At 33.8% G+C, this 16,470-nt stretch overlaps 1 protein-coding gene across 7 annotated transcripts in view; it reads left to right on the top strand.

Moving 5' to 3' along the window:
• SPAG16 (sperm associated antigen 16) overlaps positions 1-16,470 on the top strand; it is a 1,027,170-nt gene that overhangs the window by 184,482 nt on the left and 826,218 nt on the right. The gene's annotated exons all lie outside the window — the stretch shown is intronic.

A 16,470-nucleotide genomic window follows, 5' to 3' on the forward strand; every position in this document is an offset into this window, starting at 1 on the left:
AAACCAAAACAAATAAATAAAATAACTGCTTTCTCATAAGCTATGGGTGAATTTTCAGATTTTCCCATTTGTCTTAACTTCTTTTAGGTCTTTAGAAATTATATATACATACATATATATAGATATTTTTTGTTAAAAGAGCAAAAGGAAATTACTTTTTAGCCTTAATTTAATATTTTCACACCTTATTCTTGCATAAGTTATCTGTCATAACCCCTTTTTCTTCAGTCCAGCGTCTGTTAGGATACTGTAGCTGTGCTTTGGCAGAAGCTGATTTAGAGTATGAATTATTATGAAGCCTAATCTGTATTTGAAACCTGGTTCTACCACTTAATACTTTACGAACCTGGGCAAATTACTTAACTTCTGTCTCTATAAAATTGGAAGAATAATATGTGTATCAAAGGGTTTTTCTCATGATTCAGTGAAATAATATATGTAATATATCTAACACAGTGCCTATTTCAGAATCGATACTGACGAAATGATAGTGTTTCCGTAGAAAAGGTTACTTACTGGAAGATAAATAATACTTCATTGTTAATACTATTTTATTCTTTTGTGTTACATATGGTATACGTAACACTGAATAGAAGTCTGTTGAGGACTTCTAGATTCATTCCTTTTAACCATGCTTGTCATTTCAGTCTATAATGGCTTGAATAATTTAGCAATGACTTTCTATGATTATAAGTATGGTTTCCCTAATTCAGATTATATGTAAACAGAGACATGGAAATTAGAGCAGTAAGGTGGCTAATTCCGATGTTCTAATGTTTGCATGTTCCCTGTTATATGTTTGAAAGTGCTGTTATGTTCATAAAAATTGTACACAACTCTCAACTTCTTTAGGGGCTATTCTATATTTTGATTCACTTAATGAAAAAATGGAATCATTTAATATCTTTGTCATCACATCTGCCAGTGATTGTATAAAATAGATTATGGTTTAAATATAATGATTTGAAAGTGGGAATAGGAAGGAGTTTCTTCAGCTCTGTGACAGTGTGTGTCATCAAGTTGTGTGGCGCCGTACGGGCCATGCTAATGGTGTACTTCGAGAGCAGTTAAATGCACTGACATGCTGCTACCTTGCATTTATTAGAGTGAGTTTAGTTGCAGGTTGTACAGTATTCTTGGATATTTCTATGCAGTTATTATTATTATTTTTTGCCTAAAGTATCATTGTGACTCTGGCATCAACCAAGGATCAAGTTAACATTTTGCCAGTAATTGTGAATATTACATTAGGATGTTAAATCATTTTATTTATCAGACACAAAGTTGCTAAAAAGGAAATTAGTTTTGCATTTTTTAAGAGTTTGGAAATATGGAAGGTATTTAAAAGTCTATCACCATGTGCAAATGGGAATTTTAATGCCTATAGTTTGATAATAGTGTTGAATGTCTTCAGCAGTTGAAATAATTCATTAAAAATTCCTGAGGAAATATATTAATCAAAATATTTATTCATAATATTGTGTCATGTTAAATACATAAGGATTAAGCCAACTTGTTTATAATTCTGTTCTGATTAGAAATCAAATAAATAGAAATACTTACATTATTACACTAAATATATTCTGCTTGCGTAAAAAGAAGTAAATGTGAATCAGAATAAAAGCATTAAGAAATACTAATTATTTTCAGGTTTTTAACTCTACTATTTATTTTGAATTATGCATAAGCATGGATCATTATAAAATACTAAAATGATATTACAATGAAAAAATGCTCAGAATTTTGCATTTTGAAAAGTTCAGTCAATATCAATATCTACGTTATCTTTATTTCAAAATAACACTATGAAAAATTATTTGTGGATTAAATATACCAGAATTTAAAAATAAATATGTGCACGTAATATTTATTTAATTTAAATATATTTTGTGCATATTTAATATTATATATAAATGTATATATAAAAAATACATAAATGTGAGTTATACACTATGTATGTAGTCTTCTACAGCTTGTTTTCTTCATTTGGTGTTTTGTTTCTAAGATTCTTCCATGTTGCTATATGTGGCTATAGTTCATTTCACAATAGTTACTTTTCTGTTCTGTTGTTTATGCATGTGCAAGTTGTTTCCAAAATCTTGGTCTAATAAACAGAGCTTCCATGAACATTCTTGTCCATCTCCAGATACACGTATGTAGGATTTTCTGTAGGATGCTCCTCTGGGAGTGGGATTACTGGGTCACTAGGGAAGAGGATTTTATTAGGTAGTGTCATATTCTTTTCCAGACTAGTTGAATGTGTTTATGAACCCACACACAGAGTTTTTATTACTATACATCCTTTCCCACACTTGGTATTATCGGGGTTCTTGATTTTTGCCTATCTAATAAAATATGTTACCTATTGGGTCTTGATTTTCACTTTTCTGATTAATTACTAAATTGAACATGTTCTCCTTTGTTTATAGGCAGTTTATATGTTAGATTCTGTGAAATTTCTGTTCATACATTTTGCCCATTTTTCCATTAGCAATGCATCTTAGATACTAATCCTTTGATCAGTATATGAATGCAGATATTTCAGATGGTAACTTATATTTCCTGTTTCTTTGTAGTGTCTTTTAATGAATAGAAGTTCTTCATTTTGTTATGTTTTACATCTGAAATATATACAATTTTTATTAAAAAAATAATCCAGAAAAAAATGTCCCTCATTTAATGTAGTCAAATTTATCAATACTTTGTTTTATGATAAAACTTATTGATGTTCAAGAGATCCTTTCCTATCCTAAGGTTAGAATGCTTTGCTTCTAAATTTTCTTTTATTATCTTTGTTTAGTACTTATTTTTCCCCTTACCAAATATTTCAGTGTGTAATTCCTAAAAACATAGGAATTCTCTTACATAAACACAATATAATTATTTAAATCAAGAATTTAACATTTATACAATACTATCTTTAATCTACAGAATTTATTTAAATTTTGCTGTGTTCCACTAATGATTCTGCAGTTTTTTTAAAGCTTTTTATTTTGAGCTAGTTGCCAATTCACATGCAATTGTAACAAATAATACAGAGAGATCTTGTGTACACTTTATCTACTTCCCTCCATTGGTAACATCTTGAAAAACTAAAGTACAATATCACAATTCAGATATTGACATTGATATAATCAAGGTATGGAACTGTTCCATCACCACAAAGATCCCTGATGTTGCCCTTTTATAGTCATACCCACTTCCCTCCACCCTACTTCCCCCACCTGCTAATCCTAGACAACCAGTAATCTGATCTCCATCTCTATAGTTTAGTCATTGCAAGATCATTATTTAAATGGGATTATATATCAATTAGCTTTTGGGGTTTGACTTTTGCACTCAGCATGATTCCCTTGAGATTATTCCAAGCTGTTGCATGGGTCAATAGTTTGTTCTTTTTTATATTGCTGAGTAGTTGCTAATTCTTTTTAAAATATTTGGTAGAATTCTCCAATGAAACCACCTGGGCCTGAGGGTTTCTCTTCTGAGAGCTTTTAAATTATAAATTTAATTTCTTTAGTGATTATAAGACTGTTCAGATTATTTCATCTTAAGTGAGTTTTGGTAGTTTGTGGTTTTTGAGGAATTGGTCCTTTTTAAATTGTTAAATTTATGAGCATAAATTTGTTTATAATATTCCCTTATTATACTTTTAATGACTGCAGAATCTATAGTGATATTCTCTGTTCCATTCTTGATATTTGTTTCTTCTCCCTTTTTATTTTCATCAATCTTACTATATAGAATTTTACCAATTTCATAGGCTTTTTTTTAAAGAACTAGATTTTTGTTTCATGATTTTCTGAATTGTTTTCCTGTTTTCTATTTCATTGATTTTTGCTTTCATCTTTATTATTTCCTTTATTCTGCCTTTAGCTTTGGGTTTCTGGTGTTCTTCTTTTTCTGCTTTCTTGAGGCAGAAACTTAGAATAGTGTTTCAAGACATTTCCTCTTTTTTAATATAAGCATATAGTGCTATGAATTTGCCTCTCAGCACTGCTGTAGCAGCACCCCATGTATTTTGATATGTTGTACTTCATTTTCATTCAATTCTATATATTTTTATTTCCTTTGAGAGTTTGATTTATGGATTATTTAGAAGTATGTTGTTTAATTTCCACGTGTTTAAGAGATTTTCCCCTTGTCTTTTTGTTATTGATTTGTAGTTTGATTTAATTGTTGTCAGAGAATGCATTACCTTTTGTTGCTATGTTACAGGTCAGACCTGGGTCACCTTATTCTGTTGGATAGGGAGTGGTAAAAATACTCTGCCCCTATACTGTTCTTCTAATCCTGGTGTCTCTAACCAGTTTGCCTTCCTATTTCCACTTTTCAGATTTGCACTTTGGTTGTGTCTTCATTATTTCCAGGGTTTATAGTTGCACTTAGAAGGAAGAGCAGGAGGAGAGATAGTCTACACCATCTTGTCTGGACTGGATGTCTCTTCATAAAGTTTTGCTTTCCAATTTTAAATGTTTAGTTGCCTTAAAATCAAATTTTTTAAAAAAATGTAGAATGTAGTAGGAATCCAATTTCACTCGGTCTCATTCAGATAATTGCTTGTCCCAGCACAATTTATTATATGATTCTTCTTTTTCCCAATAGTCTGCAGTACCAGCTCTATCATTTAACCAGTTTTCATGTATACATGGGTTTGCTTCTGGACTTTATGTTCCATTGGTGAGTTTGTTTATTCCTATGGCAGTACCATACTTTTTAATTATTACAGTTTTTAATGTTTGGATATATCTTAGGGCAACTCCCTCAACTTTATTCTCATTCTTCGGAAGTGTTTTAGCTATTCTATAATTTGCTATAAATTTTAAAATAAGCTCTCCTAATTCCTAAAAAGTTTTTTTCTTGGGATTTGTATTGGAATAGCTTTGGTTTATAGATCAATGTAGAGATAACTGGCGTCTTTATGATATCGAGTGTTTCAATGCATGGATGAATGTGGTTTATCTTCCTGTATATTTAGATTTCCTTTAATGTCTTTCAATAACATTTTTCTACTTTTCTCCACACAGATCTTGTATGTTTTTGTTCAGTATAATTCTAAGTACCTTATAATTTTTGCTATTGTAAATAATATTTACAAGTAGTTAAAATAAATAACTTGTCCCTTTGTTGACTTTGAGGCCTCCTTCAACAGAAATCAAGAAGGAGTGTATGAGCTCAGTGCAAGATCACCCTTCTGTCCAACTCCACACTTCTATCAGCAGGAGTGGAGAGGGCACTCTCAAACTTGGAATAAGACAACACCTCTGCAGGCCACCATTGGCAGGAGACGGCAGAGTACTGGAGCACTCAGAATGAGACCGCCCATCTCCAGGACCTCAGGCATCTGTCAGCAGGAGCCAAATGGGAGGCTCTGAGCAGCACATGTTCCTGGCCTGTCTTCCGCAAATCCTCTCTTTCATCAATACCCATACCCTTTATCCATGTCCTTTTTACTCTTCATAAGGAGCCCAGGACTCCAAGTTCATCTTTCATTCCTGAACGCTAATCTTCCCTAAGATTCCCTTTTATTTTCTTTCTGCTTTTTCTTCCCAAATCTCCCCAGTACATAGTTGTATATTTTCGTTGTGGGTCCTCCTAGTTGTGGCATGTGGGATGCCACTTCAGCATGGCCTGAAGAACGGTGCTATGTCTGTGCCCAGGATCCCAACCAGAGAAACCCTGGGCTGCCACAGTGGAATATGCAAACTTAACCACTCAGCCATGGGGCCGGCACCTGTAAGATTCCTTATATAACTTTTTCTGATCCAATCCCTCCTTTCACTTTCCTGACTCCCCAGACTTTTTCTCTGATTCTCTGGCACTCAAGATCATTGATCATCAAGATCTTCTGTGTTTTCAACTTCTGTGAATGTTCCCTTCAACTTCTCTGCTAGTGGAAATCTAGCTTTTCCCTAGTTATGCTTCCTCCTGCAGCTAGTAGGGGTCTGGTAAATGTTTAGCAATCAGCTATTAGTGGGGAGGTAAGCCTTGATTTGTTGTGTTTTCCAGTGTCTGTGTTATAAATTCTCACACCATAACCATTCAAGCTGCTGTCTTACTTCACTAAATGTGAAGTTGGGAGGTGATATCCTGAGACACTCCAGCACACTATGTCCTACAGCACTCTTCAGGGTAACTGTTCCCTCTACTTCCCACCCGACCATAGCATTGAACCTGAAATGTCCCCTTTGCTTCTCATTGCTGTTTTCTGTCCCTTCTCCTGCCCTCCTTCATGAATGCACCCTGTCTTGAATCTTATAGCATCTGATTATCCTACTCACTGCAACTTTGTATTACAGACATTTCTTCTCAGGTAGTTTTTTGGTAAACTTAGAAAATTAATCCCTGTGACATTGTCACCTTCTTAAAATTGATTCCTGCCATAATTCTTTGTTATTTAAATAGTCACACAGATGATCCTTCTAACACTCTGGACTTTTGGTTTGTTCCTCAACAGCTTCTCCTTTAGTGATCCTGTTCTCCATCCTTCTCAGCCACTCATGGTCTGGTCAGTTCGTAGGCCTTGTTATTGCCAATAACTGCCATTATTTTTCATTTCCTTTGTTTGCTCTTTATCTCTCCAACTTCTTCGTGTTGAGATGTTGCAGAGCTCAGTTCTGGGGACTCTTCTTTCTCCCGTCGTCATTCCCTAGGTGATCTCATCCAGTCTTAGGACTGTCAATTACCTATATGTTAATAACTCCTGAATTTGCTTCTTCAACTGAGATCTCTTCCCCAAACTCTAGTTTCATTTATCCAACTGCATGCTTGACCCCTGCAGTTGTATATGGATTCCCCACTAAAGCTCTCTCTCCTACAGTTTTCTCCATTTGAATTGATGGAGACTCCATCCTTCCTATTATTTAGCCATAAAACTCTGGAGTTATCTTTGAGTCATTTCTCACCTACACATTTCACATGAGATGCGAAAAGAATTTATTTTGGTTTTATCTTTGAAAAATATCCCTTGGGGCCGTCCTGTGGCCAAGTGGTTAAGTTTGCGTGCTCCATTTTGGCAGCCCAGGATTTCGCTGGTTCGAATCCTGGGCGCGGACATGGCACCGCTCACTGGGCCACGTTGGGGCGGCATCCCACGTGCCACAACTAGAGGGACCCACAACTAAAAAGACACAACTATGTACTGGGGGGCTTTGGGGGAAAAAATAAAATCTTTAAAAAAAAAAAAGAAAAATGTCCATACTTCTATCTTTTCTTACCACCAGCATTGTTGCTTCTTGTTTGTTTTTCCCACCATCTGTAGCTTAGATTATTGCAATAGCCTCCTAACCAGTCTTTCTGCTTGTGTCTTTGTTTTCCTTCGGTCTTCTTTGAACACAGCAGCCAGAGTGATCCTCGTAAAACATGTCTGTCCATCACACTTCTCGGTTGAAAACTTTGCAGTGGTTTCCTATCTTTCTCAGAGTTACAAGTAAAGTCATGGCCTCTGAGGCCCTACATGATCTGGCCCATTTTTACCTCTCTGACCTAATCTCTTGCTACTCCCCCATCTTTTATTTTTGGTGAGAAGATTGGCCCCGAGCTAACATCTATTGTCAGTCTTCTTCTTTTTGCTTGAGGAAGATTGTCCCTGAGTTAACATCTGTGCCTATCTTCCTCTATTTTGTATGTGGGACACTGCCACAGCATGGATTGATGAGCAATGTGTAGGTCTGCACCTAGGATCCTGACCTGTAAACCCTGGGCTGCTGAAGCAGAGCATGTGAACTTAACCACTACGCCACTGGGCCGCCCCACTACTCTCCAATCTTTTACTCAGCTGGAACCATGTTAGCCTCCTACCTGTTTGTTGAACACTTTGGGCGTGGCCCTACCTCCAGGCTGCTGCACTTGACATTTTCTTTGCCTGACTTGTCTTCCTACAGACATCCTAATGGCTCATCCCCTCCCTTCCTTTAAAGCTTTACTCAAATGTCTCCTTTGAGAGATGCCTTCCATAGCCACTCAACCTAAGTTTTAATGCTACCCCTCAGTCTCTGATCCTCCTGGGCCTCTTGCCTGCTTTGTTTTTTTCTTTACATGTCTTATGTATCTTTCTCCTACACATCTGTGTTGAACTTATTAAATTGCCTGTTTTGTCTCTTCCCCACTAGAATGTAAGCTCCATGAGAGCAGGGATATTTGTCTGTTTTATTCATTGCTATATTCTTAGTACCAAAAACATGACTGACAAAGATTAAGTATGCCATAAATAATTTGTGTGTAAATTAATGCATAAATGAAAAACAAGTGTTCTGTTAGTTACTGTTATATAGATATGAAACTGGTTACTCTAAGTTGATCTTAAATACAATGACTTTGCTAAACTCTCTATTTTAATAGTTTGTATTTCTTTTTGTATTTTTCTTGTAAATAATATCATCTATGAACAATGAATATTGAATTTTCTGTTTCTGAGATGATTTTCTCCATTAATATTTTAATGTGGTAAATTACACTGGATTTTCTAATGTAAACATTTTTTTCTATTCTTGGGCTAAAACTAACTTTTTCATCATGTATCTCATTTATACAACTCTGAATCTAATTCACTGCTTTTTCTTATGATACTTACTTCTATTTTATGAATAAATTAGCCTTTAATTTCTCTTTTTAGTCCCTGTCATTTTATAATCTTGTCATAATTGCATGAATTGGGGACTAGTCGCTTTTTATCTCTTCTTCGGAAGGATTTTTGTGTTAGGAAGACTGTTCCTTAAATGTACCATAGACGTCACATTTAAAACTAACAGGTGCTGGTATGTATTTATAGGAAGATTTTATACTATTGATTCAGATTTTTTTTTAATGTAATAGAACTGTAGAGATTATTTCTTCTTGAATCAATTTTGGTAAGTTATAAAGTAATATATTTACACGCATATAATCACTTTGTCTAAGTTTCAAATTTACCAGCATAAAGGTATTTGTCATGTTTTTTCTTTTAAATCTCTAATGGATCCATAATTATATTCTCTTTTTATTTGTGACATCTGTTTCTCTCCATCCCTTCTTACAGTTCCCTCTTCACGCCCACTGCCCTAATCTCTTTTCTGTCTTCCTGGAAATAGGTTAATCTTATTGGTATTTTTGAAGAGCCAACTTTGAGTTTTATGATCCTCCATTATATGTCATTTTTTCTTTTATTACTTTGTGCTTTCATTGTTATGATCTCCTTCTGTTTACACTCTTTGGGTTTATTCTTTACTTCTTTTGTTGGATACATAGCTCATTAATTTTTGGCCTTGCTACTCTTCTAAGTATTTTATATTATAAAATCCCCATATAGTATATGCAGTTAAATATACTTTAACTACATCCTGCAGGTGTTTCTGTATAACATTTTAATTTTTCTTGAGTTTTAAGTATTTTAAGATTTCCATTATGATCTTGTCTTTGTCCCATAGTTTATGTAGAGGATATTTTCAATTTTAAATATCCATGGGTTTTGGGTTATCTTTTTTTTTGTTGTTATATATTTCTAGTTGAAATAAACCAGTCAGAGTACATGGTCTCTATGAAACCAATTCTTGAAAAATGTTGGGAGTTGCTATGGCAGAGATTTCTAATTCTTCACCAAAATGTATCTTCTTTATTCTACGGTTTTCACAATATAGCTAGACATATAGTTAGATACTGTATCTCTCAGCCTTCTTTATACCTAGATGTGACCATGACATTAAATTTTGCCAGGGGAATATGCACTTACTTGGTGTGTGTCTGCTGGAATTATGCTAGTTCCTTGATCATTGACAGAGACCTTTGTTATGTACTTGTTTTGGCCAATGATAGCTTAAGAAATTTGACACAACAGAAGATTGAGATGTGCTTGCACATTTGGGGTTGTTGTCTTGCACCTCTGCATGGACATGAGAAAAGTATGTCTCTCTGGTCCAATGAAAGACATGAGGATCAGTGCTGCCATACTGGGCCCAGTCCATATCAACTCACCTCCCACTTACCCACAAAGCATGAGTCAGATAAATGCTTCTTGCTTCTTCTTGTAGACTACTAAGATACTGTGGTTGCTTATTTTATGACTAACTGATACAGTGCCACTTCCATGTCTGTTTCTTAATGGAGCATGGGGCTTGAAGTGCTTTCTACTCATTTCCTTTCATTTTATATGGAAGAAGGATGTGCCTGTAACCCATCTTTGACCATGCAGACCAGGACAATGTCCTAAATGGATGAACAAACAAGGGAAGGAGTCCTGATCCAACTGTGCATCAACTTTGATCACTCACCTTGAGAGAGTTACTTGTGAGAAGATTATTTTCAATTTGTTTCAAGCCATCCTTTTTGAGGTCTTTTTGCTTTAGTAGCTTACCTTTTATCCTAATAATATAAGTACTTTATCAACTAGTATATGGTCCATTTTTGTAAATTTGCATACTTGAGAAGACTGTGTATTTTCTAATTTAGGGGTTCAGATTTCTATATACATATTCAATGCAATTTGATTTTTGTGTAATTCACATCTTCTGTATTATATTTTTGTCAACTCGAGTAAGTTGATGAATTTTCAATCTTTTCTTACAAATTCATCAATTTGGGCTTCACCCATTTTTAAGTTATTAAATGTTTATAAGTTTAGAATTGTTATATCAACTGGATGAATTGAAACTCCGTTTTTTAGTAATCTTTTTTTACTTTTAAAAATGTTTTTCAAATTTTAAATAAACTTTAAAAACCAATGCTATCTTTTTATTTCCTAACACTATTTATATATATATGTATATATTTATACACATATATAAATTATATGTGTAAGTAAATGAAATTGGAATGACATTTCATATACAGTTTTTTCAAGTACAAATGCTATATATTTTTACATTTTTATATACAGTTTTGTGCATTTATTTTTCGCTTAACTTCTCATAAACATTTCTCATGATAATATACATTCTTTAGAAACACTAGATTTGACGTCCCTATAGTGCTTCAGTATTTGTGTATTTCATAATGCATTTTATCTCCCTATATCTACTCATTTTGGTTATTTTTATTGTTTCACTGTTTCAAATTATCCCATGAGGTCAATCCTTATACATAAAAGCTCTGTTCATATCTCTGATTATTTCCTTAGGATAACACTCAAGAATTGGCATGGTTGTGAAAGATTACAAACAAGTGTTTGTTCTAGTCTTTGTTTTGAAAGTGAAATATAAAGAAATCCTCTGTAAAAGGCTGCCCCTTTCATTGATCTTTATTCTACACATTTTTTCCTTTACCTCACCCTTTTCGGTTTCTAGTAGTGCTTTGTCTTGTGGGCTATTTTCCCTTCTGTTATATAGCTACCTCATCTTTAATTAGTATTTGCCTGGTACATCCTTTCATACCTTTATTTTCAAGATTTCTGTGATAGTTTTAATTGTTGTCTCTAGTAAACAGCATGTAGCTGGCAATCTCTTTTATTTATCTGGTGATTTTCTCCATTTACATTTATTTAAGTGTTTTATTGTGATTATTGATATATTGGGACTTATTTCTACTATCTTATATTTTGCTTTATATTTATCTTGTCTTTATATGCTATCTTTTTTTGCTTTAAAATACATTGACTTTTTTTCACCACATTTTTTCTGTTTCTCTTCTTTTAGTGTTTACCTTTAAAAATTTAGCATGCACATGCAATACAATCTAAATTAATTAGTTGCATATACAAACATCTGCAAACTTTTTAACTCTAAACAAAACACTCCCAATTCACATATATTTATTGTCTGGTATTTAGTTCTGTTTTTAACATAATAGACATTATTATTGTTATTCTATGAAGGCAGTTTATAAAGACACTGTTTAGGTTTATCAATTTCATTTTTCTTACTACTTTTATGATTTCATCATTGTCTTTTTGTCCTGAAATTTCACCAAAGTAGGTATAATATTTTTTCATTTATCCTGTGAAATATATTATGCTTCCTGTATTTGGATAGGATGTTTTTTGTGATTTCTCAAAATTCCCACTCTTTACTTCTGTAAATATTATCTTTTATCCATTAAAAAAAATCTGTTCCTTCTAGGGCTGCAATTAGATGTAGGTTACGCTTTCTTTTTCTATCTTCCATATTTCTTAACCTCTTTTTCAAATTTTTTATATTCTTTTCTCCTTGTGCTGCATTCTCAGAAATTTCTTTATTCTTATCTTCCAATTTTCTCTTTATATATGTCATATCTTGTTTTTTAATCCATCTTTTGTGTTTCTATATATGAAGAATTTTGTCTTTTACTTCTGAAGTCTACATTTTGTTCTTTTAAGGCTATCCTTGATAATTATTGATAGTTCCTTATTGTTTGCATGTACACTTTTTATTTCTTGCAATGTTTCTGAGATTCTGCTTCCCTATCATATGGCTGGCCTAAAGCCAGTCTCCGGATTGCAATGCTCGTCTTGGCATTTGCCATCACAGCAGCCTGTCTTTTGCATGTGTTTGCAGCTTGCTGCCTATAGCTATGTGTTAGTTCAGCTATTTTCCCTTATTTTTGCCTTCTTTCACTTCTGTTGAATGCAATAATGCAATAAAATTATGTTTTATTTAGTTTTTAGGTTTTTTTTACTAGAAGAATCCTTCAGAGTATGTTGTCTTGTATATTGCTTCAATCAAAAGTCCAGTATTTAATGTTAACAATTAAGATTCCCATTTCATATGTCTTTTGGGAGAATACAAGTAAATGGTAATCCATTTTTAATCTATGGGGGAAAATCAAAACAGATTTCAATGCTTTATTTGAAAATTTAAGTATTTTATACTCAGTGGATAAACCCAATACTTGATTGGTTTTATTTGTCCTACAAAGGATGAGAGAAAGCAAAAGATGAGTTAGGGAAATATATTCACCTGGTTAGTATAGGAACTGTAGAAGTTGAAGTAATGTCAAAAAGGAGCTTAAATTTGGAAAACAAGAGGAGGCACAAGATGAAATAAAATTATAGGTAATCAAAAGGGAACTTGCCTTAAGTTCAGCTTCTTTTAACTGATAATGGCAAAAGAATAGTGGATTAGTATATATACCATTTTCTCACCTTTTTCAATAGTTTTCTGTTTTTCAAAATTTTTTCTACTTCTTATCATGGACCAGATAGTAGGGGCTTAGTAGTAGAAGAAAAGGCTTATGAACTGCTCATGCATTTACTTAATTCTTTCATCTGTTCTCATCGGAAATTTATTCAATACATGCGTGTTGGGGGTAGTGGGTAGGAATAAAGGATGACAAGGAAGATGAGAGAATCTGGTTTCAAGGATTTCATACGTTAGATCACATTGTTTTTATACTCAGGAAAAAGGATCATCTTATTTCACTTGATTCTAAATTGCTAACTTTGGAACATCAGATCGTATATACTACTTGAAAGCTAATAAAGTGTCACAGTGTTATATTTAACTATATGTTAATGTTTATAATTTGCATTTAGGTAATTTATGAGGTAATTTTATGAGCCAAAATAATTCAAAGCGTTGGATTTTATTTACTAAAAAATTTACATTTAAAATTTCCTGTTTTTAGAATGAAGAGTTTCACCATATTATAGAGAAAACGCTTGAGTTTAGAAATAAGACATCGGTACTCTAAACACCTCACTTAACCTCTATGAATCAAGTTGTATTATCTGTAGGCCCTCAATGACTCCTAGCATACTTCCCACATTAACTTCTCTGAGTTACTTAGAATGTCGTCTTTGCCACTCTCAATTGTTTTTATTTTGGCTCTTTACTTTCAACTAGTTTATTCTACCCCGGCTCCCCCCTCAAGATTCATTCTTTTTTGGGGAAGGACTCAAGGCTAAAGTCTGAGACTGATTCTATGTCACAATGAGATTGTAGGGGAGAAAAAAAGGAACCAGTATGGTATAAAATGTAAAAGAATAGGAGGAAAATGTAAGAAGAGATAGACTCAAGGAGAGGTAAACAATAGTGTCACAAAGAAGAGATTAAAAAATGAAAATTAAAAAGATCATGAATATCCTCACTCAAAATGAGTTAGAAAGGTAATTCTAAAAGTCATTATTAAATTGATTTTTTAAAGATCTGGAGTATTAGGTTTATAGTATTGGACCCACACATTATATATCTATAACACGAGGATCTTTTAAATCTATAATATTAGATCTTTGGGGTTATCTTTGATAACGCTATTAATTAAAATGTTGATACAAGATTGTAGATGGCTTTACTGAAGCATAAAGCAAGAGGTTAGTAGTCTTAGCATTCTTACGGCATTTTCTGAACGTGTCTTCTAGAGAAAATGCTATGTTATTTGTAGAAGCTCATGCATGGCATAAAGTATACCAAAGCATTCATTTATTTCTAGTAGTATCCATAAGATTAGGTATTATTTCAAAGATTTTTGGATTATCAAGTTATTAAAATATGGCTCTAACAATAGACAACAAAATCCAGTAATAGTTCTTCTTCCTAGAAAAATCGTTGGTTTTTATGCGTGCATATGTGTTTATGTGCACGTATCTACATACTAATTAAGATATTTAGGAACCCTACTATGTGCTAGGCATTGTATTAGGTATTTTTATGTATGTTTCCTAATTTTAAATTGCCCTATATAAAATCTAATAACTTTCTTACAACTGTAGAGAAAATGACATATACGATTCAAAATTATTTCTTTTTGCTTGTATTTTAAGTATGTTTTTAAAAGATTAGTTTTAAAACTAGGGTGCTTATAGCAGCAAATTAGTACATAATTAGAGTTCCTGGGAAATTTAGTGATCTTAAAAGAACGATTAAGTTGGTGCTGAGCTTCAAAGACGGTAGGGTAACTTAGCAAACGGGCGTGCGGCACTCCACCCTGTCTCTCGGGGTCACGGACCTACTCCACCATCATTATATTTGGCTATGACAACGCAAGCCCACAGTTTTACTTCTTTCCCATATGATGATGTTTGGTCACCGATAACCACGTTGTCAAGTCTCTGGGATACTTCACAGTGTAGTCAAAGTTGTGGCAGATTGATTGAAAGCCCCGGGTCTGGAGAAATACAAGTAGCTGCTCTGTTATTATCACAGTCTCATTATTCTTCAAATATCCACAATTTTGATGTTTAACTCTGTGTCTGAAAATACAGAGGGATAGCTAAATATTTTTTTTCCATTTCATTCATATCTTCCCAAAGAACCATAGGACGTCACGTTTTATAATTTATTTTAGCCAGTCTCTTCCTATGCAAAAATTAGGAAACATTACATGCAAAGTGTATGTAGTAGATAGCCACCAAAGATAAATCCCTCAAAGAACCATGTCTCCCAGTATTCACACCCTAGTGTAGTCACTCCTGCATGGGATCTGGGTTAACTCTGTGTGACCAAGGGAATGTAGTTGAGTTGATCACGCCTGACTTCTGAGACTAGGTCATGAAAAGGACTGCAATTTCTGAAGTGTCTCTTGAACACTCTCCCTGGGGGAAATCAGTCACCATGTACAACATCTCAGGCTTGATGATCCTGAGACCACTGTGCTGTGAGGACGCTCACCATATAGAGAAAGAGAGAAAGGGGCTCGATTAGCTATTTCAACCATACTTTCTGAGACACCAGACGTGATTAAATAAGCCATCTTGGACATGGAGCTAGTGGACCCCAGCCCCAAACACTGATTGTAACTGCATGTGTCACACCACATGAGAACTACCCATCTGAGCCCAGTCAACTCATAGAAACATGAGCAGTAATAGTACCTGGTTGTTCTAAGCAAGTAAGTTTTACGGGGTTTTGTTAACACAGCAAGAGATAAGTATGAGTATGCAATGTATTTTCTTAGCATTCATGAGAGATAGAGAATCAGTCTCTATTTTATCACTTCAAGCAAATGAAGCATCCTTTCATTATGGTCATTTCCAAGGGCAATGTATTCACTGTTCATGAAGCAACCCCTGTCCAATTTAGAGTGGCATGTCAGGCATCTGCTGTATTCCATAGAGTCTGCTCTCCCCTCTCTGCCACTTGTGTTTCTCTCTAAGATAAATAGAAATGCCTACTACTGCTTTTTACTAAGCTCTTCAAATATTTAGATGCATGTGCCATTGTATTTGCATCTATATCATTCCAGCTTTATCTCTCAGCTTCTTCCTTTAACAGTTTTTATACTCTCTGGAGCCATGTTAGGACATTCAAAAATAATGTTGGTTTGACAAGTACAAGCACACAATATGTTAGAACTATAAGGTTCCAACTCAGTTACTACGAGGTGCTTTGTTATGGGAGTTTAGTGTCCTAAAATGGAATTTTTTCTGTAATTGACCCTAACCTAGATAATCATTAAAATTACAGTATGTTGCAAACAGCATTCTATCATTTAGATTTTGGAATTTCTCTACCTTACTATATCTTCTTTGAGCAAAGGCAGTAATTTTTACTTAATTGTTCCCTTAGGAATTCAAATTTTGATTGCTTTTATAATATATACAGATACTGTTACAACTTGAAGATAAAAAAAGATATAAAAAATAAGAAT

Source organism: Equus caballus, chromosome 6, assembly GCF_041296265.1.
Source record: "Equus caballus isolate H_3958 breed thoroughbred chromosome 6, TB-T2T, whole genome shotgun sequence".
Classification (NCBI taxonomy): Eukaryota; Metazoa; Chordata; class Mammalia; order Perissodactyla; family Equidae; genus Equus; species Equus caballus.